The sequence below is a fragment of the Onychostoma macrolepis genome, chromosome 01 (genome assembly GCF_012432095.1).
Source record: "Onychostoma macrolepis isolate SWU-2019 chromosome 01, ASM1243209v1, whole genome shotgun sequence".
Classification (NCBI taxonomy): Eukaryota; Metazoa; Chordata; class Actinopteri; order Cypriniformes; family Cyprinidae; genus Onychostoma; species Onychostoma macrolepis.
In genome coordinates this window covers 4188631-4216374 of record NC_081155.1, presented here as the reverse complement: position 1 = coordinate 4216374, position 27744 = coordinate 4188631, and the positions used below count along the sequence as shown (strand labels likewise).

At 42.9% G+C, this 27744-nt stretch overlaps 1 protein-coding gene across 4 annotated transcripts in view; it reads left to right on the top strand.

The window, feature by feature from the left end:
• Positions 1-27744, top strand: part of LOC131547574 (glutathione hydrolase 1 proenzyme-like) — a 133408-nt gene that overhangs the window by 5438 nt on the left and 100226 nt on the right. The window contains exon 1 of one of the 4 annotated variants that reach the window (XM_058788265.1): positions 13797-14171. The exons of 2 other annotated variants lie outside the window; for them this stretch is intronic. The gene's annotated coding sequence lies outside the window, so the exon portion shown is untranslated. Of the gene's footprint in view, positions 1-13796; positions 14172-14628; positions 14644-27744 lie in introns of those variants that run through there. One more of the 4 variants, XM_058788259.1, reaches the window with a different exon arrangement.

The window sequence follows — 27744 nt, the reverse complement described above, 5'->3', positions numbered from 1 at the left end:
TAAGTGTTTGCAGTTTTATATTAAGAAATGTCCCTTCTTAGTAGAATCAAATGAAAGAAGTTTACCAAATGTTTACACACCATCATAATTTTACAGCATGCAAGTTTGCTGTATTTTTACAGTACTCTTGTAAATTTACAGTCTTACTTGCAACCAAAATTTCAAAAAAAATTTACAGTGTAGTTATGTTGAATTAATTTTAAATCTATGTAATGCATATAAATATTTAGTTTAAATATTTATAGGCATTACATAGATTTAAAATTAACTCAACATAACTATTAGAGCAACACTTTCATTGCATGCTGTAGTTTCACAGGGTTAGTTCTTGAAAACCTAAACTAAAAAAAAAAAGGTAAACAAGTCAGCGCCTGATGATTATCTCATCATACGAAAACAGCTATTAGCTGCTCACTGCACAGCACATGCATTGCTTCAGAGAGACATCTGACAAAAGAAGTCAAGGGCCCAACTAAAGCAAACACTAATCTCCAATTCAGCAACACACAAATGTTTGCTGTGAAGCACTACTGCAATTGCTTAAAATCAAATAACTTTGAATTATTACAAGGGTCAAGAGCCCAACTAAAGCAAACACTGTTCTCCGTGATGGTGGCATAATTTTAACCAATAAAACATCAACATCTGATCCTCTGTAATTCTCAATAACAGCAGGTGTTCATCACTAATGCACAATCATCATTTAATTAGCTCATTAACTTTAACTCTTTGAGGAATTGGGATTTGACTCGAGACTTGCTTGTGACTTGAAAGGAATGACTTGGTTCCTCCTCTGGTGAAATCAGCTGCCGAGTTCATGGGTGGAATAAACACATGGTAGGACTTTTACTTTCTGACCCCTGGACTTTACACCTCTGACTCTGTTCCCCGTGCAGTGCTGGGACTCTCTGATCACTATTTGGTTCATCTCCTACCAGCCTACAGGCAGAAACTCAAATCTGCTAAGCCTGTACCCAGTCAACACGTGAGGTCACGCGATGATCACAGTGACATCACACCATTCTCATACGGTGATCCTCACAGTGTGAGTAATATGTGAGCTTATTGTGAATTCAAAATGTTGAGCAGGTTGAGAGGAGGCAGCTCAAATATCAGTCACCAGAGGACATTCTACTTCCTGTTTCTCAACACTATCACAGAGATATCACAGTGCTCTCACATGATGAGCTCATGAGTGCACGCCCAGCTAACAGATTTCTGTTATAAGATACAAGTGAACTGTATACTCTGGAAAGCTAAAAAAACAGCTTTCAAGCAATGACTCTACATCAGTATGGAAAGGCCTGAAAGCCATCACCAGCTACAAGACCCCATTCCCCAGCACTGAGGCCAATCAACAACTGGCTGAAGACCTGAACGAGTTTTACTGCAGGTTTGAAAAGACTGGTCTGACACCCCACACCCGCTCCGACCGTCTCACAGCACAGCCATTCACACCCTCGCCCTCCCTCCCCCCTCCCCCCTCCCCCCTACTGTTTCTCAGCCTGTACTCAAGATCTGTGAAGATGATGTATGCAAAGTCTTCAGAAAGCAGAAGATAAGGAAAGCCAAAGGCCCAGACGGTGTCTCTCCAGCCTGCCTCAAAGCCTGTGCTGTCCAGCTATCATCCATCTTCACATTAATCTTCAACAGATCACTAGAGCTGTGTGAAGTCCCCTCCTGCTTCAAATGTTCCACCATCATCCTGTACCCAAGAAACCAAAAATCACAGGACTTAATGACTACAGACCTGTTGCCTTAACGTCTGTGGTCATGAAGTCATTTGAGAGACTGGTGTTGGCCCACCTGAAGGACATTACTGGACCCTTGCTGGACCCCTTACAGTTTGCTTACCGAGCAAACAGATCTGTGGATGATGCAGTTAATATGGGACTGCACTACATCCTGCAACATCTGGACAAACCAGGGACTTATGCAAGGATCTTGGTTGTGGACTTCAGCTCCGCTTTCAACACCATCATCCCAGACACCCTTCAGAACAAACTGACTCAGCTCTCTGTACCCACCTCCATCTGTCAGTGGATTACCAGCTTCCTGACAGACAGGCAGCAGCTAGTGAGGCTGGGAAAACACACATCCAGCACCCGCACCATCAGCACTGGAGCTCCTCAGGGCTGCGTTCTCTCCCCACTGCTCTTTTCCCTCTACACAAATGACTGCACCTCTAAAGACCCCTCTGTCAAACTCCTGAAGTTTGCAGACGACACCACAGTCATTGGCCTCATCCACGACGGCGACGAGTCTGCTTACAGACAAGAGGTTGAGCAGCTGGCTGTCTGGTGCAGTCACAACAACCTGGAGCTGAACACGCTCAAAACTGTGGAGATGATAGTGGACTTCAGGAGAAACCCCCCTCCTCTCCCCCCACTCACCATCATGAACTGCACTGTGGCTGCAGTGGAGTCATTCAGGTTCCTGGGCACCACCATCTCTCAGGACCTGAAGTGGGACAATCACATTGACTCCATCGTGAAAAAGGCCCAGCAGAGGTTGTACTTCCTTCGTCAGCTGAAAAGTTCAACCTGCCACAGGAGCTGCTGAAACAGTTTTATTCAGCTGTTATTGAGTCGGTTCTGTGCTCCTCCATAACTGTCTGGTTTGGGTCAGCCAGCAAATCAGATTTAAGAAGACTTCAACGGACTGTTAGGACAGCAGAAAAGATCATTGGTGTGCACCTGCCCAGCCTTCAGGACTTGTACAACTCCAGAGTGAAGAAACGGGCAGGTAACATCATCAAAGACCCCTCTCACCCCGGACACAACTTGTTTGCACTTCTCCCTTCAGGCAGACGCTACAGATCTCTGTGCACTAGAACATCTAGGCATAAAACAGTTTTTCCCCATGCCATCTCCAGCTTAAATAGCTAACACGTGGATCATTACCTGTGTTCTGTAATTCATTCTGTAATTCATTCTCCATCTTTAATTATTGCCTCCCTCTCAAGTATTATGTAAATACACATACATATGTTTATCTATACAGCTGTATATAGAGTAAATAATGCACAAATCTGTACATAAATCTACTGTTCCAGATTCATACTTATTATTATTAGGATTATTATCCATTGTTAAGTCTTACTATTTAAATGTTTTTTTTCTGTTCTCATGTCACATGTGTATTTATGTATGTATGCATGTACCAGGAGCACCTTAAAACCACAACAAATTCCTCGTGTGTTTGCGCACACCTGGCGAATAAAGCTAATTCTGATTCTAATTCTGGATCATTTGCCCACAACTCTTTTTTTTTTTTCTTAGTTTTGCTGGCTAAATTAAGTGTGTTCTATATAAACACACAATTAAAGCAACCAGTGTAATATTAACACCAACATGTCAAGGGTCAAGAGCCCAGAGCCCAACAAAAGGAAACACTGGTCTCTTTGATGGTGATTTCAAACAAAACAATAAAGCATCTAAACCTCTGTTAATTCTCAATAAGAGCTTCTCTAGAAGTCTGACAGAAATAAAGTCAATCTGGTCAGTCTGATGCTGTTTAATCAGATCTTGAGAGATGTAATGTCTTCTTTTTTTTCAGTTGATTTCATCTTCGGCTGTGGCTGAAGTCAGTTGTAGTTCTTGTGTTTCTCTTTCCTTCGGTGATTCTTCTTGATAACAGCAGGTGTTCATCATTAATGATCAATCATCACATAATTATCTCCTTAACTCCAGCACTGCTTCAATTCTACTTGAACACTCTGTAGTGTGGAAACACATGAACACTGGCGCAAATTAGACCAAATCATTTTTTTGAGTGTAGTGTGGAAACACATGAACACTGGAACAATTTAGACCAAATCATTTTTTTGAGTGTATGTGAACATGTTCTGCATTTATTTTCCCCAGGTTTTTTTTTTTTTTTTTTGAAAATCATATTTGAGTGTGCGGCAACTATAGTTGCCAGTGGGCAAATATGTTGTAAGCACTCCTTCAATGTAAAATTTGAATAGGAGGAGAACATTTGGCATCTAACTCAAAGTAACTGCTTTCAACAGATCAATCTTTATTCATGAACAAATTTCTTATGTATAAAAGTCGAAGAACATTCGATGCAAACCCAATCTAGCTTATGAATATTGTAACATCTGCTTATGATCCTTGATGGTCGTTGGGACTTTATGGCTTAAGGGACCCTTTTAGCCTTTTGACTTTTGCATATAAATTACTGACCTGGCCTCAGCGTTTACATTTATATGGGTACTAAATTGCAGATGGTCTTTATCACTATCAAAAGGATGCAAAAGGATCGACTAAGTGTCCTTATCAAGCTTCAAAAACATTCCACAGAAGGGGGGGGTGACCCCCCGGACCAGACTAGTCTGTCTCCACGATTTCAAATACACATCACACACACACACACACACCTAAAGACATTTTCTCTATTTAGGCCATAATTAAGCAGTTATAAATGTATCTGGTATATGCATGTGTTGTTTGTATGTTTCCTTATTATATTAGCCTAGTTACCACTCGTTATTCGTATTAGTAAGCTCTAAACACTCATATTTAGAGGTATGAAGGTATCTCTGGTTTAATACCTTTCAGATGTCTCTTTCTTGATATCAAAATGATCTGCTCTTTATTCCTCACACAATGATGTACACTATGTGATCATGAAATGCATCACACTATTCTTACTGTACTGTGGGGAAAATTACACCAGTCTCCAGATCAGTCGTAAAACATGCAAACGAGGTGTCAAGTGGGACAAAGAACATTTTCCCGCTGAAACTATGAGCCTTGTTATTGGTCAAACTAACCAAAATGGGTGTTACAGGGAAACAGATAAAACTTCTCCCACACCAAAAAAACAGGCTTCTCTTAACTGTCGGTGCCCCGGAGACACACCTATCACCTTGGAAACCTCACGGCTCCCCTTCCGGGGGAGTCCGATCTTCTGGAAGTTTTAAACTCAGTAACTTTGTCAACTCACTTCGGACTAATCACCCATGACTGGAATGACGAAGCTTTCACTCCTAAAGGAATTCATCAGGAATCTACGCACCAGGATGCTTTACTCAGCTCCCACAAAACCCATGCAAGTAACCGCTTGTTAACTATCTAGATGCGCTTCTAGGCTTCGACCCCTTTTAATTAAGGTGATGTGATTATCTGATGGTTCGTGACAGGTTGTAGTCAGCTGATGTTAAAATCCTGCCAATCCTCTTGCGCGCGAGCGCTCCTTCTCTCTCTCTCTCTCTCTCTCTCTCTCTCTCTCTCTATCTCTCTCTCCATGCCTTCCTTGCGTTGGCATCCATGTTTAATGTGTGTATGTCTGTGTCTAGTTCTATGTTACATGTTCCCCTGTAGTGTAGTTTAATAAACATCCATATGTATTCACACTTGGTTGTCTGTGTCTGCTGCTCTCAGAACGAAGTCACTTTAACGTCCGGTCTTGCTACAATGCTCGGAGCAATGCTTCAGTAAGGAAATTATTTGTCGTGACCAGAGTAATAATTTTCCTTAGACTCAGTAGAAGGGTCCGTACTGTGGACGAACTAATCATTTTATTGTACTATTAATACTACAGCTAATTCCTGAAGATGGATAAATAAATGATAACCCGTTATGATTAATTATGTTCATCTCATAAAGCAAATATGCTACAGTTTGGTGGAGAATGCGGGCAACGTTTTAAACCTAGTTCTGTGAGCAGACTCAGTAACAATTGTGTGTTTCTTATGTGTGTTTATTCAAACTATCCAACGGCGTCTTTTTGTGAATGAATGTAGGCTACACGCCCACTTTCCGTGCCTTAACAGTTCTCGAGTTTCTCGCTGAGAAACCAGCCGCTGTTAATGACTTAAGTTAACTGCAGTTTATAAATTTGACCCTATAAAGCAGCGAAACCTTTTATAGTGTGTCTTAATGTTATTTTAACCGCCCTAAATCGAGCGAAGAAACCCTCTTTAGCGCCGAAGAAGATAGCGGCGATGTTCCTCGCTTATCTTAAAATTAAGGCCTTATATTATATGTAGTTAGATTGATGCCATCGGTGTTCCGATGCCATACAACTAGACTATTACTCCCGTGGGTTTAACCATTAGCGTAGCTAACTAATGCGTGCCCCTCGCCCGATCACGAGCAACATTAATCTTACTGCAGGTCAGTGTCAGATTAATGATAACCGAGTCTTAAAATCTTGATCAAGTAATTGTTGCAACAACCGCATAAGTCCCATATATCTGGCGAAGAAATCCCAGATCGGCAGCGTATAAATATATATAAATATTTTTATATTAAAGTTATGATTTTGGGTGAAGAATCCCCATTTTCAGTTTTGAACAGCATAAGTCCCATATATCTGGCGAAGAAATCCCAGATCGGCAGCGCGTATAAATATATATATATATAAATATTGTTTACATTAAAGTTATGATCTTGGGCGAAGAATCCCCATTTTCAGTTTTGAACAGCACAAGTCCCATATATCTGGCGAAGAAATCCCAGATCGGCAGCGCGTATAAATATATATATATATAAATATTGTTTACATTAAAGTTATGATCTTGGGCGAATAATCCCCATTTTCAGTTTTGAACGGCATAAGTCCCATATCCGACTAGTAAATGTCAGATCGGCAGCGCATAGAGTTTTTAGATTAAATCTATTTGATATTGGGTAAAGAAAATCCCCACTTTCGGGTTTCGTTGTAAACCGCGTAAGTCTCTCCTAAACAGATAAAATCTCTTCAGGACAGCGGCTTAAATTTCAGCTGTGTGATAAAAAAAATATCACTACAATATTTCATCTGTTTATTGTCGCGTATCATTGCATTCATATTAATCCACTGATGTGACGCAATTGGTCGATTTAATGGTGTAATGCTTTGCCATTGTCTGTGAAGTGAACGCGCTGTGTAAGTTATGAATGAAGTGTGAACGACAGGTCGACTGGATGAGCGAGATTCCCATGCATGTTTACATCTGGCTCACGTGCTTGGCGCACACCGGTTGTTAAGCGTGCATCGGTTTCTTAGCAACGTCTGACCCGGAAGGCGACAGCGAGCCCTTTCCGGTTCAAACTAAAGACAGCGCATCGTCACAGACTAATGTAAACAGACCATTGCATGTAGCGAAGCTACCGCGCTAACGGCCCTACATGGATAGAAGCTAAAGCTTATCTCAGCTGTTAGCTGTTAGCATCCGACAGACACTTAGAGACAGTGTGTGTAAAGTGTAACAGTACCCCTACCTCTACAGTTTCTTTCTGTTCCACCTTCTGTTGGGCTATCAATTACTTTGGTCTCCCCACATGCTTTGGTTGATGTGTGTATTTTATTTTACCGTGTCATTTGCAGAAATTATTTATTTATTTTATTTGGGCTTGTTTTATTTCATCTACTCCAGTCTGTAGTTAAGTCTAGCTACACCTATTAAGCAAAATCGAATTTACTTAGATTCTAAATCTATTTAAAACAATTTTCCATTTACTTTCCTACGCAATTAGGACATTTTAACTTTGTTTCCAATTTTTAATTTTATTTTGTTACCCTTTTCCTCTCCTTCTTCTATAGGCATAGGTAATGCTAGCCACTGTGGTGCACAATGAGCCTTCAAATCTATTAGTGGCCCACCGTCACACGTCTGATTCCCTTGCTCATTGGCATCAAGCTGCTTCATCCTAGACGCTTAATCTTTCTGTTGTCCCCTCTCAATGTTCCCTGTTAGGTAGCATGCCCCCTGGTGTTTGGCAGTAAGCTGACGAGTTATCCATGGGGAATTCTCGGGGACTGGACTCGTCTGCCTGACCTACCCGACGTGTACTGGGGGGGGCGCCTCGGATACCTCTGGCCCTGTACTCCGAGTGGCAACACGCAGCACGACATCAGCAATGGGGTACCTCAAGTGTTGTATCAACCATACTGACTGACATATAAGGGCAATTTTGGTTAAATACCCTGTGAAGTTACACGGTGGTCCACCCTTTTGAGAGGAGCGAACTCATCCATAGTTCGAGGCCCAAAAGGGGTCCGTGTAACTTGGGACCCACAGGCGAAACCCAATTTTGGCTGTGCCAGCTAGTCGTTGAGCCTCCCTCACTTGAGTGATGCAACATTGTGCCAAAAGGCATTGCTGTTTGAGTGGTTGCCACCGGGTGCCATGGGTGCGAGTGATCAGGAGCCCCTGCAGTTGCGTGCTCGGGAGAGTCAAGGGAGACGGCCCAACCACTGGGGCTCACCCGAGTGACCTCAGCTCATCACCAAGCCTAACAACACCTAAGATATAGCCATTCACTCAATATGAAACGTGAAGAGGACTAGAGAGCCTCTCTGCTTTAGCGTGCTTGGTCTGTCCAGCTATCTCTCCCATCACCTTCCTAGGCAGTACAAGAGCCCCGCTCCGCAGTCCTTGTCACAGCCCCTAGAGGTGGTAGTAAGCCCTTGATTTCCCACTATTCCTTTCTAAATTTGAACTTTGATTGTTTTGTTTTTTGTGTGCCCGGAGACCGAACCTGTTTGAACCATCAGAAAATACTTGGTAATAACATTGATAAACCAAATAGCCTAAGTCATTAAATGACCCCTAGGTTATCACCCATCAACAGTGTTACCCGTAGTTTTCGGTGCTCACTCACACCAATTATCCACTCCTTCCTTATCAGCCATGATATGTAAGCGTTTAGTTTGCGTCACTAACTGATCACACCAGTTAATCATGCAACGCATAGCCCAAATATTTTAGCTCACTAAATCTGTGCGGACTTGCATTGGTGTTTTGTGTTTTTCCCTCTCCACCTGTGTTCCACCTGTGTCCAGATCATCCGGCTTAGCTAAGCACTGCAACAGACGCCCTCCGGTCCGGGACCACTCCTGATCTACAGCACCTGAGCGAAACAGCTGGATGACAACCTGAACCGGCAGACAGACCATGATCAAACCAGGGCTACAGCCACAGAGAGCCAGCCAGGATCATCGGTGCCCTTGCCTACAACCGCATCATCCAGTTAAAGCCAAGCGAAAGATGCTTCAACCACAAGGAGGCCCGGAGGACCGGGAGCGCGTGCAGAACCGCCAGACCAGCTGGACCAGCAAATGACAGCGGATGAAGAGGACAAGGAGCTACAAGAGGAATTAGAAAGTTTCAGGATGCCTCTACAAAACCCACACAGACACTGAGCACAGAGAGCAGCTGGAATAGAAGCCAGAGAGGCTCCAGCAGGCTAAAGCTCTCTTAAGTAATGACCCAGGCGAACTGAAACAATGCCTGTGAATGCCACCTGCAAGCAGCCCGAGCTGAAATCCAAGTCTCTGCTCAGCGACGAGGCAACTTCAAACATCAACCAACGAAGCCAAGGAAAACTCAATGTCACAAATGAACTGAAATAGGCTTGCAGACCACAAGGTGAACAGAAAGGGAAAACACAACACAGAATTTCCCCTGACAAGCAGGCCCAGGCCCACTGTTCACACCTCACCTGCCAGCAACCACAGGTGGGGCAGGGACCCTTCCAGAGCATCACTGCAGATACAGACACCGTGTGGCCCCACAGACCCCAACCAACTGGCCTGCAGAAGGCCACCACACTTTCCTGCCTGCAAAACATGAACTTTTATGCTCGAACTCTGCCCAATGTGACCACACGAGACAGACTATCTGCTCAGGATCACCTCCAACCTTGAAACACAACATCCTGTACCAGCAGTCTGAAACTGTCAAAGCGGATTACAAAACTTACAAGAAGCCTGCTACAGCCAGCTCTGAGTCTACGGCAGACAACAGAACAGGCCACAAGGGAGGAAGGCCTCAACTCCAGAACCTTCCCTCCTCCCAAAAATCCGCATCACATTGTGAGTCACCATTCAAGCGCCATGGTCTTCCCCCGCACAATGACCACCCGACATCTGCGGAACTCAGCCCATATGGCCTACAGACAACACAGCGCTGCCTCCATAAAGACTGTTAAAATCCTGCCTATCTCTGCACAGTACCCAGAACTGACTCTGGAGAGCACACGGGCCAGCAACAGAGATCCTGAGGACATAAAACGAACTGATCCTGCAGTGGCCTCCCAGCAGGGCAAACAGGATATATCAGACTATCAAACTCCTTTTAACTACGAGTGGCATAAGAAACCAACAACTTACCAGAAAGCCCTCCTACTAAAAGAAACGCCCAGATCTTGTCAAACAGTCTCTCACCACAGAGACATCCATCCTAACACCAGATGGCACCCAAACAGCACATCAGCAGACGGCTGACCGCCCACGACAAGCCAAAAGAAACACACGGTCAACTCTCCTGCACCTGACCATCAGCTCCATGAGACCGTACACCCCGTGTACTGTACACAACCCAAATGGACACCGGCCCTTGTTTCACCAACATGAACCTGCCATATGGTTTTGAGCCCAAGGGACTTTAAGCATTCAGAGAATTAGCCTCAAGTGCGGGAACGTTCACACTTCCAGCCAGCCAACTCATCTGAAGTGCACAGCCAGGACACAGAGATAAGCACTGACATCTCAGCTGGTCGCGAGAACTCAGTTTCAAGGTCAGACCAGCCCACGACCCAGACTCCTCCTGCCTTTGCATCTTGAAAGGCACATCACTGTGATAGATGCTTCATCAGAAAGTCAACACGGTTCCCAACCAGCAGGAACAGCATAGCCATGATGGTGCCTCCCCCAAGCACCAGACAGAGCACTGAGCAACAAACCTGAAATTTCACCAGCAGAAACCCTTGTGACACGTCCCAGCTCTTCTCAGAGCTGAACAGTGTGGCTACATCTGAGACAGTATAGAGATCTTGAGTATCCTAAAGGAACTCATTCAGAGGAGGCCCGCAAAGAGGCAAAATGGGCAGTACAGACTCCTTATAAGTGTGAGAACTGGAATGGATGACCGCCCCAAAATTCCCACCAGCTGAACACTCACCCAGATCTCTGCTAACCAGCCACTGACCACAGAGCCAGCTGTTCCATCGCCAGGTAATGGCATCACCCAGCCACCTCAGCTGATGGCTGCACATCCAGGTTGATCCAACACCTGTCAGCATACCGGTCACCACACAAACCCGATACCAGGACTTCTGAGGGACCCAATCGGAAAACCAGGAAACAGCATGTTGGAAAACAAGGCGAGACTTGGAGTTCTGGTGACACTGGAGTAAATCCAACTTTTATGTCACTTCCAACTCTTGGGCAGACCCCAGGCTGAAGCTCAGAAACAGAGCTGAACTCTTAAGGCCCAAAGGTGTGCACGGAACATGCAGCCATACATGCATACCACCTTCTCAGTGATAAAGAGCTGCTGGGTCACATTGACCCTTTGCTGAAAGTGAGACAGCCGAAACTCTGGGCTGAAGTGCAAGAACCCCAGCCAATCCAGCCAGACAGGTCACCTAGACAGACTGTCAGGTCACAGAGGTCACAGGAAAATCTCACAGCCAGCCATGAGGACATGGCCTGAAGCCTCACACGCTTCAAAGCACTCACCGAGCACACACCAGACCTGCCTTCGCAAGCAAGTGCACAAGTTTCCTATGAGACCTTGCAACCCCCTGGAGAAGCCCTGTAAAGTGCAAGAACGTCTGGCCAGACCATACCAGACGTTTACATCGGCAAAAATATGAGACTGCAGTACCAGCATACACAAAGGGGAACGGACAGCCAGAGTGTGACACACAGACAGCGTGGCCAAACCCCAAGCACACACCTTCAAGGGGATGGAGGAACCTGGCCCCACTCTGAGCCACACCCCTTTTCTAAGAGACATCCTGCACCTGTCGACAACTGCCAGTGCCAAAGCTGCTCTTCACAAGAAGCAACGATGCAGAGCTGATGTCAGCTATGTGGACTCACTCAAGACCACATTACATCATCAAACTCAAATGGCATCTGCACTCTACACCATGCCTAATTTACCCTCATCCCAAGGAGTTTCATCTTAAAGCTGGATTCACCAACTACTGCCTTAGTCCTGGTCTACACCAACAACATGGCCAGAACTAAAGGGGGGTTGCCCACTTCAGCAGAACACTGCTCCCACCGGGGCACTAACTACTCAGATGACAAAAGAGCCCAGCTCTGCACTTCACGAATCATCCAGTGATTCTCCAGTCTCCCACAGCAACACTTCAAGCTGGACTCCCAGTGATCACAGTACAAGTGACAGCCATCCTGATCACCCTTTAAATCGCATCAGCTCACAAGAACTGCATCAAAGAACTCCTCAGTTACACAGACTCAAATTTCCAATTTGCCAAATTATGCCAATCTCAGCTTCACACACCACCTCCTTGGCTAGGAAAAAGATGAGTCTGCCACAATGAACAGGAAGCCAGTCAAGCACCAACACCTGTACCAGGCATGCAACAACATCACAAGTGTATGGCATGGTGAGCTACGGCCTCAACCAAGATCCACCCACCCACCCATGACATGGCAGCCGTAACCAGAATGAAACCAACTTTCACCTCCAGGGTACCCACCTCGCAGCCCTGACACTAACTTAAGAGCTATCCATAAATGTCATTGCCTAAATGCAAACCTCTGACTGAACAATAAAGCTTATTCTTTACCACCTCCCTAACCCCTCCAACCACCCTATCACATCTGCTCGATTTGCTGCTGCTCCAGCCCTAAAACTGCGGCATGACATTACACACATGCTACATGTGCTGAGCAACATTCCATAATATGTCCCTGATGCCCACTCTGCGCCAAAGCTTGTGGTGACACAGTGACAAAGGGGGGTCAGGTTAATGCATACCCACAACGCACCATGTGCTGGACACCACAGTACCAGAGACACGTATAAGACACTAAAACAAGTGGCATACGGGGCTAGCATAAAGCAAGATGTGGCGGAATATGTTCAGAGCATGTCAGGTTGCTGTCAATTCCGAAACAGCAAGCCTGAACCACAACGCACTCCACTTTGGGTTTGCAATCACTGAAATGACACTTAGCTGTTTCACTACATATGGGCCGATAACACCATACAGATCTGTGTCAGTCCTCACTTTCCAGTCTGCCAGCATGTCACAGAAAGCAAACCCCACAGGAGGAGATGTGAACACCTGACTAAGAGGCATTACAGAGAGCCTCACCCTAAAGACCATTGAACTTTTAATATTCTGAGTAATAGTCACGATCCGGAAGAGACTCCTGACACACGACTCAAGCCAGAATCACCACCACGGGGAGCTAAACAAGGCCATCAGTTCCTTAAGCTACGCCCTCAAAGCCCAGCTGACACTACGCGACAAGCACAGCACCCATCTGCAAAAGGAACTGACACATGGCCAAAACCCGCATAGACAAACTGGCAGTGAAAGTCCAGGATGGCTTCAGGCATCAGACCACTGAGTTCCTGAGAGAGCTGTTGCACATCTCACGCTTCACAGACAAGCTCGAAGTGAAGACTCAGGATAAACTCAAGGTACCAGGTGGAGTGAAACCGAAACAAAGAAAAAGTTGAACCGCTCCAAGAAGCCCTTGCAGTTGCTGAACGTGACCGACAAGAACTAAAGGCTTCCCAGAAAGACATGAGAAGACATCTACAGTCTGCAGAACAGCTACTAGAGGAAGCCAAAACTGACCTTAAAACAAAGACTCTGAAATAAATGGTCTGGAAGACCACCTGAAAAGGAATTAGAGCCAAGAAAAGCGGAGCCCTCATCAGCATCACCACCGCTGAGCAGAACGGAGTCCCCATCCAAGAATTGCTACACACTGGAAGAAGTGAATGGCGCAAACCAAAGCATTGCCAGCCCTCACCATAGAACTCTTCCTTCTAGCAAAGAAGAAAGCCTCTCCATGCAGACCCCGAAACTGCACGAGACGACTCCCAAAGACCTTGACAAACTGGCTAAAACATCACCCAGTTTGACCAAACACTACAGAAGGCCAAGATATCCAGAAGTGGAAGCTCACGCGACTGACAGAGACAGGTTACACCTCCTCAGACCCACATCCAGTCCTGAGAGTCAACCTGATGCAAAGGTCCATGAACAGGTGCACAGCTGCACGCCCTCAGACCTTCAAACGGAACCACTGGAGAAGAGGGGCCCAGGCAGAGACACTGCTGAACCTGAACAAGGTTAACACCCAAGCTGAGGAAAAGTAGAAACCACCTGTCATCAGTCATTTGTGATCCACCTGCCATCTGACCATCATGATCCACTGTTGGCTGAAGATGTCTCCAGGTGAACATTTTCAGCCAAAAGGGGGGATTCTGTAACATCTGCTTATGATCCTTGATGGTCGTTGGGACTTTATGGCTTAAGGGACCCTTTTAGCCTTTTGACTTTTGCATATAAATTACTGACCTGGCCTCAGCGTTTACATTTATATGGGTACTAAATTGCAGATGGTCTTTATCACTATCAAAAGGATGCAAAAGGATCGACTAAGTGTCCTTATCAAGCTTCAAAAACATTCCACAGATGGGGGGGGTGAATTACTTCCTTGTATTACTTCCTTGTTCAGTTCCTGTTCCCCCTGTAGAAGCTCTCGTCTTGATTTCTAGTTTGCACCAGCTCTGCGTTTCCTGAGTTGCCCTTGTTTGTTTTCCTTTATTTTGTTAATAAAACTTTATACTGCATTCCCAGTCAACACGTGAGGTCACGCGATGATCACAGTGACATCACACCATTCTCATACGGTGATCCTCACAGTGTGAGTAATATATGAGCTCATTGTGAATTCAAAATGTTGAGCAGGTTGAGAGGAGGCAGATCAAATATCAGTCGCTGGGGGACATTCTACTTCCTGTTTCTCAACACTATCACAGTGATATCACAGTGGTGTCACATGATGAGCTTATGAGTGCACGCCCAGCTAACAGATTTCTGTTATAAGAACCTTCTCCAAACATACAACTGACTTCCAGCCACAGCCTTAAATGAAATTAACTGAAATAAACAAATTACCAGCTTCATTCATTATTAACCAGACTGACTTAATTTCTGTCAGACATCTTCAGAAGCGCTTATTGGGAATTAACAGAGATTTAGATGATGATGTTTTATTGTTTTGTTTGATGTTACCATCATAGTGATTAGTGTTTGCTTTAGTTGGGCTCTTGACCCTTGACTTTATAACATTATATTTTTTGGGGCTGCTGTAACTGTGTTTGTAAAGCACATTTGTTATGGCAAGGAAACCCAAAAAGAGATTGCAATCAGGTGATACTGGTTTGTTATTGATGATAACAACACAGTCATCACCTAGATTCAATGTGCAGTCTTGGTCTTGGGAAGTTGTGGCCTAATGGTTAGAGAGTCGGACTCGTAATCAAGGTTGCGAGTTTGAGTCTCGGGCCGGCAGGGATTGTAGGTGGGGTGAGTGAATGTACAGTGCTCTCTCCACCCTCAATGTTACGAATGAGGTGCCCTTGAGCCCTTCCTGGGCTCCGCAGCATAAATGGCTGCCCACCGCTCCTGGTGTGTGTATACTTTGGATGGGTTAATTGCAGAGCACAAACTCCGAGTATGGGTCACCATACTTGGCCATATGTCACGTCACTTTCATAATAATTTATGAAGAATTATAAAAGCATAAGACACAAACATTATTAACTACTTTTGATGTTTCTCTTTGTGTTTAAATGACAGTGTATGAATCTCAACAATGGTGACAATCAAAAGCTTCATGCTGCAATGCATGCTGGGTACCAAGTCTCTGTGCAGTGAGTGCACTTTGACCTCACATTAGTATGAGCTCACAGTGAGGGCGCTGTGAGGTTACACTTTTAGCTCACTGTTACCTCACATTGTGACCTCATCACAAGTATCCTGTGAGCTCATGGTGACATCACTGTGAGATCAAATTGTTGACTGGGTTTGGAACCACATCATGTCGCATTTGTGAACCCAGCATTACAGATGAAAAGTTATTTAATGATAATAATAATAATGATAATGATAAGTTGTTTAATAATAATAATAATTAATTGCATTTTATAGCTCTTTTCTTGACACTCAAAATACTTTTCACAATATAGTAATTTGGTCTAAAATTTGTTTTGTCTCTATACCAAGACATATTATTGGAGAAAAAAAAAAAGTCATACGTGAGTTGCAAACTTGTAGATTTTTTTCTCTCCCACAAACACAACAAAACAGTTACACATTCTTAAATTCTTTATTGGAGGTACACAAATCCTTATGCATCACAAAACTATGGAAACGCATATGCTCTAATTTTTGATACAGTTGCTGCATTCAAAATGGTCCAAAACAAATTTACACAAACACAACACATGAATTTCATGACTTCACTTTTTGATACGGGTGTGTGAATCAACAAATAAAATTTTAAATTTAAAAAAAAAAATCAACTTACATCATAAACAAACATTACAAAAAAAACAACATGACAAACAGCTACAAATGAACCAAAAATAATTTCAACAGCACAGAATAAACCAAAAAAAAATATAATAAACTCATAAAAAATAAAACTCCACCAACTGCATACTACTAGACTGTACTAGACTTGCCATCTGTCTAGTCCAAATAGTCTGTCATTTACTAACATGTTAATAACATGTTTTCTGTCATTTTATCATCCAATGTAATACTAAGATTTTTTTTTTATGAACAGATATATAAACATTTGTATGGAGTCAAATCAATGCCACATATATTTGCTAAATAATTGAAGTAATTGAATTTCAAAGTATTGAAAAAAAAACTAACATGAAGTATTGCAAGAAAAAAAGAAGCTTTGCAAACCAAAATAAATTAAAGCTGCAAGCAGCGATGGAAGGGCCCTCGCCGACCGGTGGCTTCAGGAAGACAGGGAACGGTGAGCAATATGCATTTAAAAAGGCAAATACATAGGAAAATGTCAGAGTCATTTATATGTGCCAAACCTGCTGCCAGCTGGTGGCGCTATGTCTATAACTGAATATTGGCATGAAGATGTCTTCAGACCAGGAGTTTTATCAAACATATGAAGTTTGGTTCAGATTGAACATGTATGCTTGAGTTAGTGTAAAGCATGACATGTCCTGTTATCAACAGGTGACGCTATGATTATAACTGAATATTGGCCTTTTGGTGTCTTCGGGCCATGACTCTTACCAAACATGTGAAGTTTGGTGCAGATTGGACATTGCATGTTTAAGTTAGTGTAAAAAAAGCTATTTCCTGTTGCCAGCAGGTGGCGCTATGATTATTATGGAATATTAGAGTTTAGATGTGTTCAGCCCTGGTCTCTTATCAAACGTTTTAAGTTTGAGGCAGATCGGACATTGTATGGCTGAGTTACGTCAACTTCTATTCCCATGGCGAAACATCGAATTTTGTGAGGCTGCTACGGACACGCCCTTTAAAGAAAACTCAAGATCTTCACAATTTAACGTCGTAAAGGCCTTTAGACTAGACTTGCTAAATATAATGGTGATGTCATTAAATCTCTTGGAGGAGTTCGTTACAGAGTAAAACATGTCACTTCCTGTTGCCAGCAGGTGGCGCTATGACTATAACTGAATATGGTCACATACATCTCTTCAGGTCAGGAGTCTTATCAAATGTGTGAAGTTTGGTGTGTTGTGAACTTTTATCTTCTACGAAGCAGAGACCAGGAGACGTTGGGTTATCTTTCATCCAGAAGTTACTCTTTATTGAGAACTCGCTGCGCGTCGCTGTAGTCATCCAAGTCTAACTAAAGCAGTGATACATTGTAGTTTTAAATACATTTTAGGGGGCAGTGCTTAGGAATGGAGACCAAGCACCTGGGTGACAACTTTAAACAAAGCATGCAAATGAGAAAGACAGACCCAATCAACAACACTCGATTGCATTGATAATCCAATCAGTCTAACGATTCATGTCTGGGCCAGGGGGCTCCGAAAGCCATTTGCAGAACAAAAGATTCGAGTCTGGCTCATTTGGCTCATTTCACTTACAATAGGAGAACAGGAACTGGCAGGGACCTCTTGCATCTGATGTAGTGATCTGACTCATGTCACCATTTTTCACCTTAAATGCTAAATACAAGGTATATAACATCTTCAGTTTGTACACTATTACATTGGAATCTAAATTAAACGTTTAAATAAATTTGTAATCCCACAATTCCCCCTTTGAGAGTTCTAATAACTGTCACAAAATACAAATTTAGACACTTAAAAAGTTTATTCTTGTAACTTGTGATCGTTACAGGCTCATAGCACTTGTTCTGTGTTGATTGTCTGTAATTGCATGCTGACACAGAAACAAAACATGAAATTATGGTCCGTGAAGTTCTTACGGGTAATAATCTTTTCTGGTTGGAACTGTCATTTCCTCGTGAGAGGCGGAAGTCATTTGCTGAACGAAACACTTGATACTGTGGATGCATAGATAGTACACCAGTAGGAGAAACAACAGCAGAATTGCTATGTCCTTGATCCACAGCCAGGGTTTACCTAACAAGTCTCCGAACCATGAAGAATTATCTTCAGCCATCAGGTGTAATTTTGCTGAAAGATCAAGAATGTCTTGATCATGTTGCTGGATGACTGAAGTTCTCGTATGTGATTCTCTGCGTTGTGTATTTTTTTTTTTCTTTGTTCTGTCTTCCGTGACAGTTGGCTCGGCAGTGGGTCTCGTTGTCTTTTAGAGGTTGTGGCTTCATACGCAGGTAAGGAGTTCGGCGCGTATGGGTCTCAGGACAGCCATCATGTGGTATCTGCACAGAGGAAGAAAGAAAACAAAAGACAGCAGTATTTGTTCTAAAGACTACAAACATTAGGGTTGTATCCTCTGTTCAATCTGCGTCTGCTATTGTTGTTCCTTCTTTCCCTATTTCTTAATTCCTGTGACACCTAAAGAACAGTGAGGTGAGGGTGGACTAGTGGATGGGGAAGGCCTATGAGGGGATGTTCACCGCAGGGTTGGCCCCCGAAGCCTGTTGCTCTGGTTCTTCCCTGGGCTCCTCACTGGTCCATGTGTCCTAACCTATCCCTGTAGGTGGAGGAACAACTTTACAGTGTGACACATGAGTCCAAGTTTTCCTTCCTGACACAATACTGCAGCTGCTGTAATCAACATCACTTGATGTGGTCCGTACCACTTAGGCTCTAATGGCTTGTTTCTGAACGACTTTATCATGACCCATTGACCTGGGATGATAGTGTGTCCACCTTCTAGTGGAGTCTGCCAACACGACTCAACTCTCTCTGGCACTCTGTACTGCCTTTGTGAGGTTTTCACAGTAAGTGATCAGGGCATCTGAAGCAATGTGAACATCAGCATTTCTAAGATCAATCACACCTGGCATCTGCATAGGACGCCCAGTAATAATTTCATGAGGGCTCAGTCCTACTGATCTGTTAGGTGACGCCTCATACTACACAGTACTGCGGGCAGTGCTTCAACCCATGGTACTCCTTCCTGATGCATTTTGCTTAGCCTGGTTTTGATTGTTCTGTTTGATCGTTCAACCTGTCCTGATGCTTGTGGCCTATAGGGACAGTGAAGGTTCCACTTAATCTTCAACATTCTAGACACTTCCTTGACTACCTGTCCTGTGAAGTGGGTACCTTGATCTGAGTCAATGCAATCTGGTAATCCCCATCTGGGAATCAAATCAGTAACAAGACATTTAGCAGTATGTGCAGCTGTAGCACGCCCTGTTGGATAAGCTTCTACCCATCTTGAGAATTTGTCTATTACTACCAAAACGTCAGTTTTTCCTTTACAAGGGGGCAATGATATGTAATCAACTTGCAGGTGACGAAATGGCCCTGGTGGAGCTGGGGTATGTGCTGCTGGTGTGGTGGCTGCTGGTACCTCATTATTTTTCTGACATGTTACACATCTCTTGACTGTTTCAGTGGCTATGTTTCTGAATTTTGGATTCCACCATTGATTTGAGAACCTGTGATTCATCGTTGCTGGACCACTGTGACCCAAATTGTGTATTTGTTGAGCCAAATATGGCAACAGTGATTCGGGAGCAACATACTTTCCCCCTTTGGTCCAGCAGCCGGATGAATCCACAGTGGCTCCTTTTTCTAACCATGTCCATGCTTCATATAGAGGAACGTCTTTATACAGATCAATGATTGATTCCGGAGGTAGAATTGTCTTCTGTGCTGTACTACCTGAACACACTTGTACAGTTGCATAGAAACAAGCCTGTTTAGCCGCTACATCAGCAAGAGCATTACCTTTAGCTTCCGTAGTATTAGTTGTGAGGTGTGCTTTCACTTTGATCACCGCTAATTTCTTTGGGAGTTTCATGGCAAACATTAAATCTTTCACTAATCCAGCATGCTTAATGGGGGATCCAGCAGAAGTTAGAAATTGTCTGGTTTGCCAAATAACACCAAAATCATGAATTACCCCAAAAGCATACCTGGAATCTGTGTAGATATTTGCAACTGATCCTGAAGCTAGCATGCATGCTCTTGTTAAGGCTACTAGTTCTGCAGCTTGAGCTGAAAAATGATCTGAAGTCGACCTGAAGCAACTACTTCAGTGGTGGAAGTTACTGCATATCCTGCTCGTCTGTTACCTTCAATAACTTGAGCTGAACCATCAACAAACAACTCCAATTCTGCGTTCTCTATGGGAGTTTCTGCTATTTCACTTGTCGCTGCATATGTAAGCGTAACACAATCATGAGTCATTTCACCTTCACCCTCTAACACAACTTCAGTCATTGCAGACATCATACATGAGGATGGGTTCGTGACTGGTGCACGCTGTATAACAATGTTCGGGCTGTGAGAGTTGCTAACCAATTTCCCCAACGGGAGGAGGTGACAGAAGTGACTTTTGCTTGATTCATTAGTGCAGACACTGCGTGAGGGCATTTTACATTTACATTCTGACCTAACACCATTCCTAATGAAGCCTGAAGCGCTAGATTAACTGCCTGTACTGCTCTGAGGCATGGGCCCATACCTTGAGCGACTATGTCAAGTTTACCAGAATAGTAATGAATTGGGCGTAAGCTGCCCCCATGATCTTGCATTAGACATGCAGTCATAAAGCCTAAGTGTTCATGGACATAAAGCACAAAGGGTCTATCTGATTGGGCAATTCCTAATGCTGGTGCTTGACATAGTGCTCTCTTCAAATCATTAAAAGCTTTGAGATGAATTTCTTCCATACAAACAGTATCTGAATCTTTACCATGGCCTTTCAACAAATCATAGAGAGGCTGCGCAATCGAGGCATAGTCTTCAATCCAAGGTCTACAGTAACCTGCTGTTCCTAAAAATGAGCGGAGTGTTTTAATGGTAGTAGGCGGAGGTATGGCTTTGACTGAAGCCGCTCGATCCTGTGTAATGGATCTATTTCCTGCACCAATTGTTTGACCCAGAAATGTGACTTGCTTTTTAGCAATTTGAGCTTTGTGAAAGCTGCATTTGTGTCCTTTTTTATGCAAATAGTCCAACAATGCTGTCAATTCAATTTGATGTACCTCGTGGTCTGTTGAGGCAAGCATAATATCATCGACATATTGAATCATAGTGGACTGTTTGACTGGACATTCTGGGTCACACAAATCACGTCTGACAGCCTGATGGTATATGGTCGGCGAATTCTGAAATCCCTGTGGCAGACGTGTCCACTGGTATTGTTCATAGTCAACTGTGAAAGCTAACCATGACTGGCTATCAGAGTGCAACGGTACAGAAAAGAATCCATTAGACATATCAATTACTGAAAAAATCTTACAATCTAATGGTAAGCCATTACAAATTGTAGATGGATCTGCCACTAGGGGGGTGATTTTATCAATATGTTTATTGGCTACTCTGTAGTCTATTGTAAGTCTCCATGCCCCATTTGATTTCTTGATGGGCCATATGGGTGAATTACATGGACTGTTGGTTTTAATTAGCACTCCTTGCTTCAGCAACTTTTCTACAATAGGTTTGATTCCTGTATAGCTTCCTTATTAATCGGATATTGTTTGGTGACCGGAGGTGGATTTCCCGTCAATTTAACTGGTTCTACACCTGTTAACAAACCACAATCATCCTTGTCTTTAGCCCAAATTAGATGATTCTGTAAGAAAGCATACTCAGTAGGGATTGCATTATTGGTAGAAACTTGTGCTGAGGAAATTTTTATGCTAGCGGATTCTGAGGACACGTCTAACGTTAGATGTACTTGTCTCAGAAGATCCATGCCTAAAATTGCACCTGTATTTAATGGAGCACATAGCAATTTTGTAGTCAGAGTTTTTGGGCCAAATTGTACCTCTATGGGCGGGGTTTCATACAAAACAGAATCTTCACCAATTACGCCAGTTAAACAAAGTTTGGTTTTCTTGTATGGGATGTTTAAAACTTGTGCCAATTTTGTAGGAATTACTGTACACTCTGCACCTGTATCAAGCAAAAAATCAATCTCTTTCTCTTTACGCTACCTTTCACAAAAATTATTTTGTCATTGTGATGGATTACAGGGAAAGGTAGCTACTCACAGCCCCAACAATTAGTTTTTTTCCTGGTCTTGTTGTGCTCTTACAAGAGCCTGTACGAGCTGTCCTAAAGTTTCAGTGGTCACTGGCGGAACTACTTCAGGGTTGTAGGCAGGCTGAGGAGGAGCAGAATTATGCATAGCATTTCTTTTACTATCTTGCAACTTCCTACACTCTTTCTCCCAATGTCCTAATTTTTCACAGTAGTTGCATTTGCCTTCTCTTTTAGACCATCTCTTGTCTTGTTTTGTTGTGTTAAACGTAGCTGCTGCTACTCTCACTTTTGCTTTGACATCAGCATCTCTTTCCCATGTAGCTAACCTGTCTAGGTTACTTCTGAGAGTTCTGTTAGACCAAGTTAGATCTAAGAATGGTAAAGCTTTTCTGTATTCGGCTACAAGGCCATCTGACCAGATACGAACTAGGGGTCCCTTGTCATCTAGCACACTTTCAGGGTCATCAACAATTCCACTGTAAATTACAGCTGACTGACAAAATCTCTCAGTATATTCACTCACAGTTTCTTCTTTCTTTTGCACACAGGTAGTAATTCTAGACCAATCTATTTTGGGTCCCATGATATTCTTTAGAATTTTCAAAACACCTTCTCTCAAATCGCCTTTACTGGCATGTTGTAGTTCAGAAGTAACAGCAGACTCAAAACTGTTGAATTCAGATTCAGTTAGAATTTGTGACATCAACTGCGTTACCTCTGTTAAAGACATGTCGTAAAGGCGCATTTTACTGATCAATACTCTTCTAAATTCAGAAAAATGTGTGCGTGCTGAGGGTAAGCTCTGAGACAGTCTCTCTATATCTTTAGGTCCTAGTGTTTTGGCAACAGTTTGTACTTGCACAACAGAAGAGTTGAGGGGAACACTTTCAGTTTCCTCAATTCTGAGAGATCTTCTCCGAGCACCACAAACATTGACCGAATTTACAGGCACATCAATTACTGATTGGAGAGCTACATCTCTTTCAAAGAATGCTTGTAAATCAGGGTAAATGCTATCCGGCTGACTAACTTCCACATCAGTTTTTGCTGCAGCTTTGTTGCGGTTCAATTTCTTAGTCAAAGAGGACACTCTAGCTTGAAGCTCATTGTTCTGTTTCTCTAGCTCTGAGTTACGCTGAGATTGTTGTGTAGCTAGTGCTAAACCAAATTCTCTGTGGCAGCAGATAATGCCTTTCACATTGTTCTTGCGAACACATGCTCCTAATACCTTTTTACACTCATCTACAGACCAAGTCTTATCTGGATGGATCTCATATTTCTGAATTAGTTCTTGTCTAACTTTTTCAGTGACTATTAGGTTCATTTGCACTCCTAACAGTGATTTGAATTCACTATCTGACCACAAAGGAGTCGCAAGACCACCCTTTTCTGTTGTTGGAATCAGCCTAGCATTCCTTCTAACCATTTTGTACGTTTCTTCTGTACCACACAAACAAAAACACTAAAACTTCTCTGATCAACAGAGGGTACACTTGTTAACACAGCTTAACTATTGTTAACTTTGTTACCACACAATCAAAACACTAAAACTTCTCTGATCAACAGAGGGTACACTTGTTAACACAGCTTAACTATTGTTAACTTTCCAAATTACCAACACTTCACACTTAACTTCCCTGCCTACAAGAACAGAGGATAAACCAAAATTATTAGCATGAAATGCTAAACTTCTCTATGAAAAGAGGATAAACCAAAATAACTAGCACGTAAATGCCAATCTTCCTGCCTACACAGAACAGAGGATAAAACAATATTAGCACTTGATGCTAAACTTCCCTGCCTGGACAGAGGGTAACTTCATCTCTAAAAGTTCATTTTTTTAGAGGAAAACTTAGTTAACCAAACCCTACAGCTGTCTGTTAACTCTTCTCTGACGGCGCAGAGGATAAACAAATTTGTACTGGTCTTAAAGGTTCTTTTGGATTAGAGACAGCACTCACCACAACCTTGGTTGAGAGAAAATTCAGTCTGGAAATCTTTGTTCAGCTTGAAGTTTTCGCTGGATTCCAAAAGATGCAGTCTGAAGCAGATCTTTGTTTGAGCTTGAAGTTTTCAAACTGGATTCAGGTGAGGAAGCTGGAACTCTATCCGGGTCACGGCACCATCTGTTGTGAACTTTTATCTTCTACGAAGCAGAGACCAAGAGACGTTGGGATATCTTTCATCCAGAAGTTACTCTTTATTGAGAACTCGCTGCGCGTCGCTGTAGTCATCCAAGTCTAACTAAAGCAGTGATACATTGTAGTTTTAAATACATTTTAGGGGGCAGTGCTTAGGAATGGAGACCAAGCACCTGGGTGACAACTTTAAACAAAGCATGCAAATGAGAAAGACAGACGCAATCAACAACACTCGATTGCATTGATAATCCAATCAGTCTAACGATTCATGTCTGGGCCAGGGGGCTCCGAAAGCCATTTGCAGAACAAAAGATTCGAGTCTGGCTCATTTGGCTCATTTCACTTACAATAGGAGAACAGGAACTGGCAGGGACCTCTTGCATCTGATGTAGTGATCTGACTCATGTCACCATTTTTCACCTTAAATGCTAAATACAAGGTATACAACATCTTCAGTTTGTACACTATTACATTGGAATCTAAATTAAACATTTAAATAAATTTGTAATCCCACAGGTGCAGATCAGACATTGCATGCCTGAGATATAACAACTTCCTGTTTCATGGCGAAACATCAAAATTTGTCAGGCCGCTACAGACACTCCCTTCAACGAAAACTCTAGATCTTCACAATTTAACATCACAAAGGTTTTTAGATTAGACTGACTAAATTTGGTGTTCATCTGAATTAATCTGTAGGAGGAGTTTGTTAAAGTATGAAACCTGAAAATGGCAAAAATGACACAAAATTTAAAAATAACCGACTTCCTGTTTAGTTTTTGATTTTGCTCCAAGAGACATTTTTGTAGGTATTGGTATGATACACGTGTGTACCGATTTTCGTGAATCTACATGAAACGTAGCTCGAGGCGCACACCGCTGAAAGTGTATAGGTGGCGCTATCGAGCCATTTTACCACACCCACTTCTGAAACGCATATCAGATGTAAATTTTCGCCAGTTCTGATGCGTGTGCAAAGTTTTGTGACTTTTCGAGCATGTTTAGGCCCTCAAAACTGCGATTCATTTTGGAGAATAATAATAATAATTAAAGCTGCAAGCAGCGATGAATGGGCCCTCGCACCCGGGCTCACCGCCGACCGGTTGCTTCAGGGAGAGAGGGAACGGTGAGCAATATATGCATTTAAAAAGGCAAACATAGAGGAATATGTCAAAGTTAATTATATGTGCCAAACCTGCTGCCAGCTGGTGGCGCTATGTCTATAACTGAATATTGGCATGTAGATGTCTTCAGGGCAGCACTTTTATCAAACATATGAAGTTTGATGCAGATTGAAAGTAGTATGTTTGAGTTATTATAAAGCATGACATTTCCTATTGTCAAAAGGTGGCGCTATGATTATAACTGAATATTGGCCTTTAGGTGTCTTCAGGCCATGACTCTTACCAAACATGTGAAGTTTGGTGCAGATTGGACATTGCATGTTTAAGTTAGTGCAAAACAAGCCATTTCCTGTTGCCAGCAGGTGGCGCTATAGTTTTAACTGAATATTGGCCTTTTGATGTGTTTAGGCCAGGACTATTATAAAAGGTGTGAAGTTTGGTGCAGATAAAACATTGTATGCATGAGTTACAACAACTTCAGGTGTCATGGTATTAATAACATACTTTAGTACTTAGTAAGTGTTGCTAGCATGTTTGACCATTATTCTATCATGTTTAGCACACAATGGCATAATTTACAGTGTTGCTAAAAGTGCATCACTGTGTAAAACATGTCACTTCCTGTTGTCAGTAGGTGGCGCTATAACTATAACCAAATGTGAGCATGTAGATGTCTTCAGGCCAGGACTGTAATCAAACATGTGAAGTTGGAGGCAGATTGGACATTGTATGCCTGAGTTACAACAACTTCCTTTTTGATGGAGTTAGTAGCATACTTTAGCACTTAGCTAAGTGTTGCTAACATGTTTGAGCATGTTGCTAACATGTTTAGCAAACAATGGCATATTTTAATGTGTTGCTAATAGTGCATCACAGTCTAAAACATGTCACTTCTTGTTGTCAGCAGGTGGCGCTATGACAATAACCAAATACGGGAATGAATATGTGTTCAGGACAGGCCTCTTATCAAACTTGTAAAATTTGGGGCAGATTGGACACTGCATGTCTGAGTTACAGCAACTTCCTGTTTCACTGCATTACTTAGCTAAGTGTTGCTAGCATGTTTTAGTATGCTTGTAGCATGCTGCCAGCCTATTTATCACTTGTTGACACTTTTTAATATGCACCTAGGAGTCCATTACAGTGTTAAACATGTCTCTTCCTGTTGCCAGCAGGTGGCGCTATGACTGTACCCGAATACGGGAATGTAGATGTGTTCAGGACAGGCCTCTTATCAAACTTGTAAAATTTGGGGCAGATTGAACACAGCATGCCTGAGTTACAGCAACTTCCTGTTTCACTGCATTACTAGCATGCTTTAACCCTTAGCTAAGTGTTGCTAGCATGTTTTAGTATGCTTGTAGCATGCTGCCAGCATATTTATCACTTGTTGACACTTTTTAATATGCACCTAGGAGTCCATTACAGTGTTAAACATGTCACTTCCTGTTGCCAGCAGGTGGCGCTATGACTATATCTGAATATGAGCATGCAGATGTGTTCAGGACTGAACTCCTATGAAACGTGTGAAGTTTGGGGCAGATCGGACATTGCTTGCATCAAACTTTGTCAGGCCCCCAGGGACACGCCCCTTGACAAAAACTCTAGATCTTCACAATTTAACATCTCAAAGGCCTTATGATTACACTCAACAAATTTGAAGACGATCCGATTAAAACTGTAGGAGGAGTTCGTCAAAGTACGAAGCCTGGAAATTGCAAAAACTGCACAAATATTGAACAGGAAATTCAAAATAACGTACTTCCTGTTGGGTTTTGGATTTGGTACCAAGAGACTTTTTTGTAGGTAATGGTGTGTTACACGTGTGTACCGATTTCCGTGCATGTACATAAAACGTAGCTCCAGGCGCACTCTTTTGAAATTTTATAGGTGGCGCTATCGAGCCATTTTGCCACACCCACATCAGATGTAAATTTCGCCAGCTCTGACTCGTGTGCGAAGTTTCATGAGTTTTGGAGCATGTTTAGGCCCTCAAAAATGCGATTTACTTTGGAGAAGAAGAATAATAATAAACGGAGCAGATCCAAGAGGGTCCTCACACCATCGGTGCTCGGGCCCTAATAAA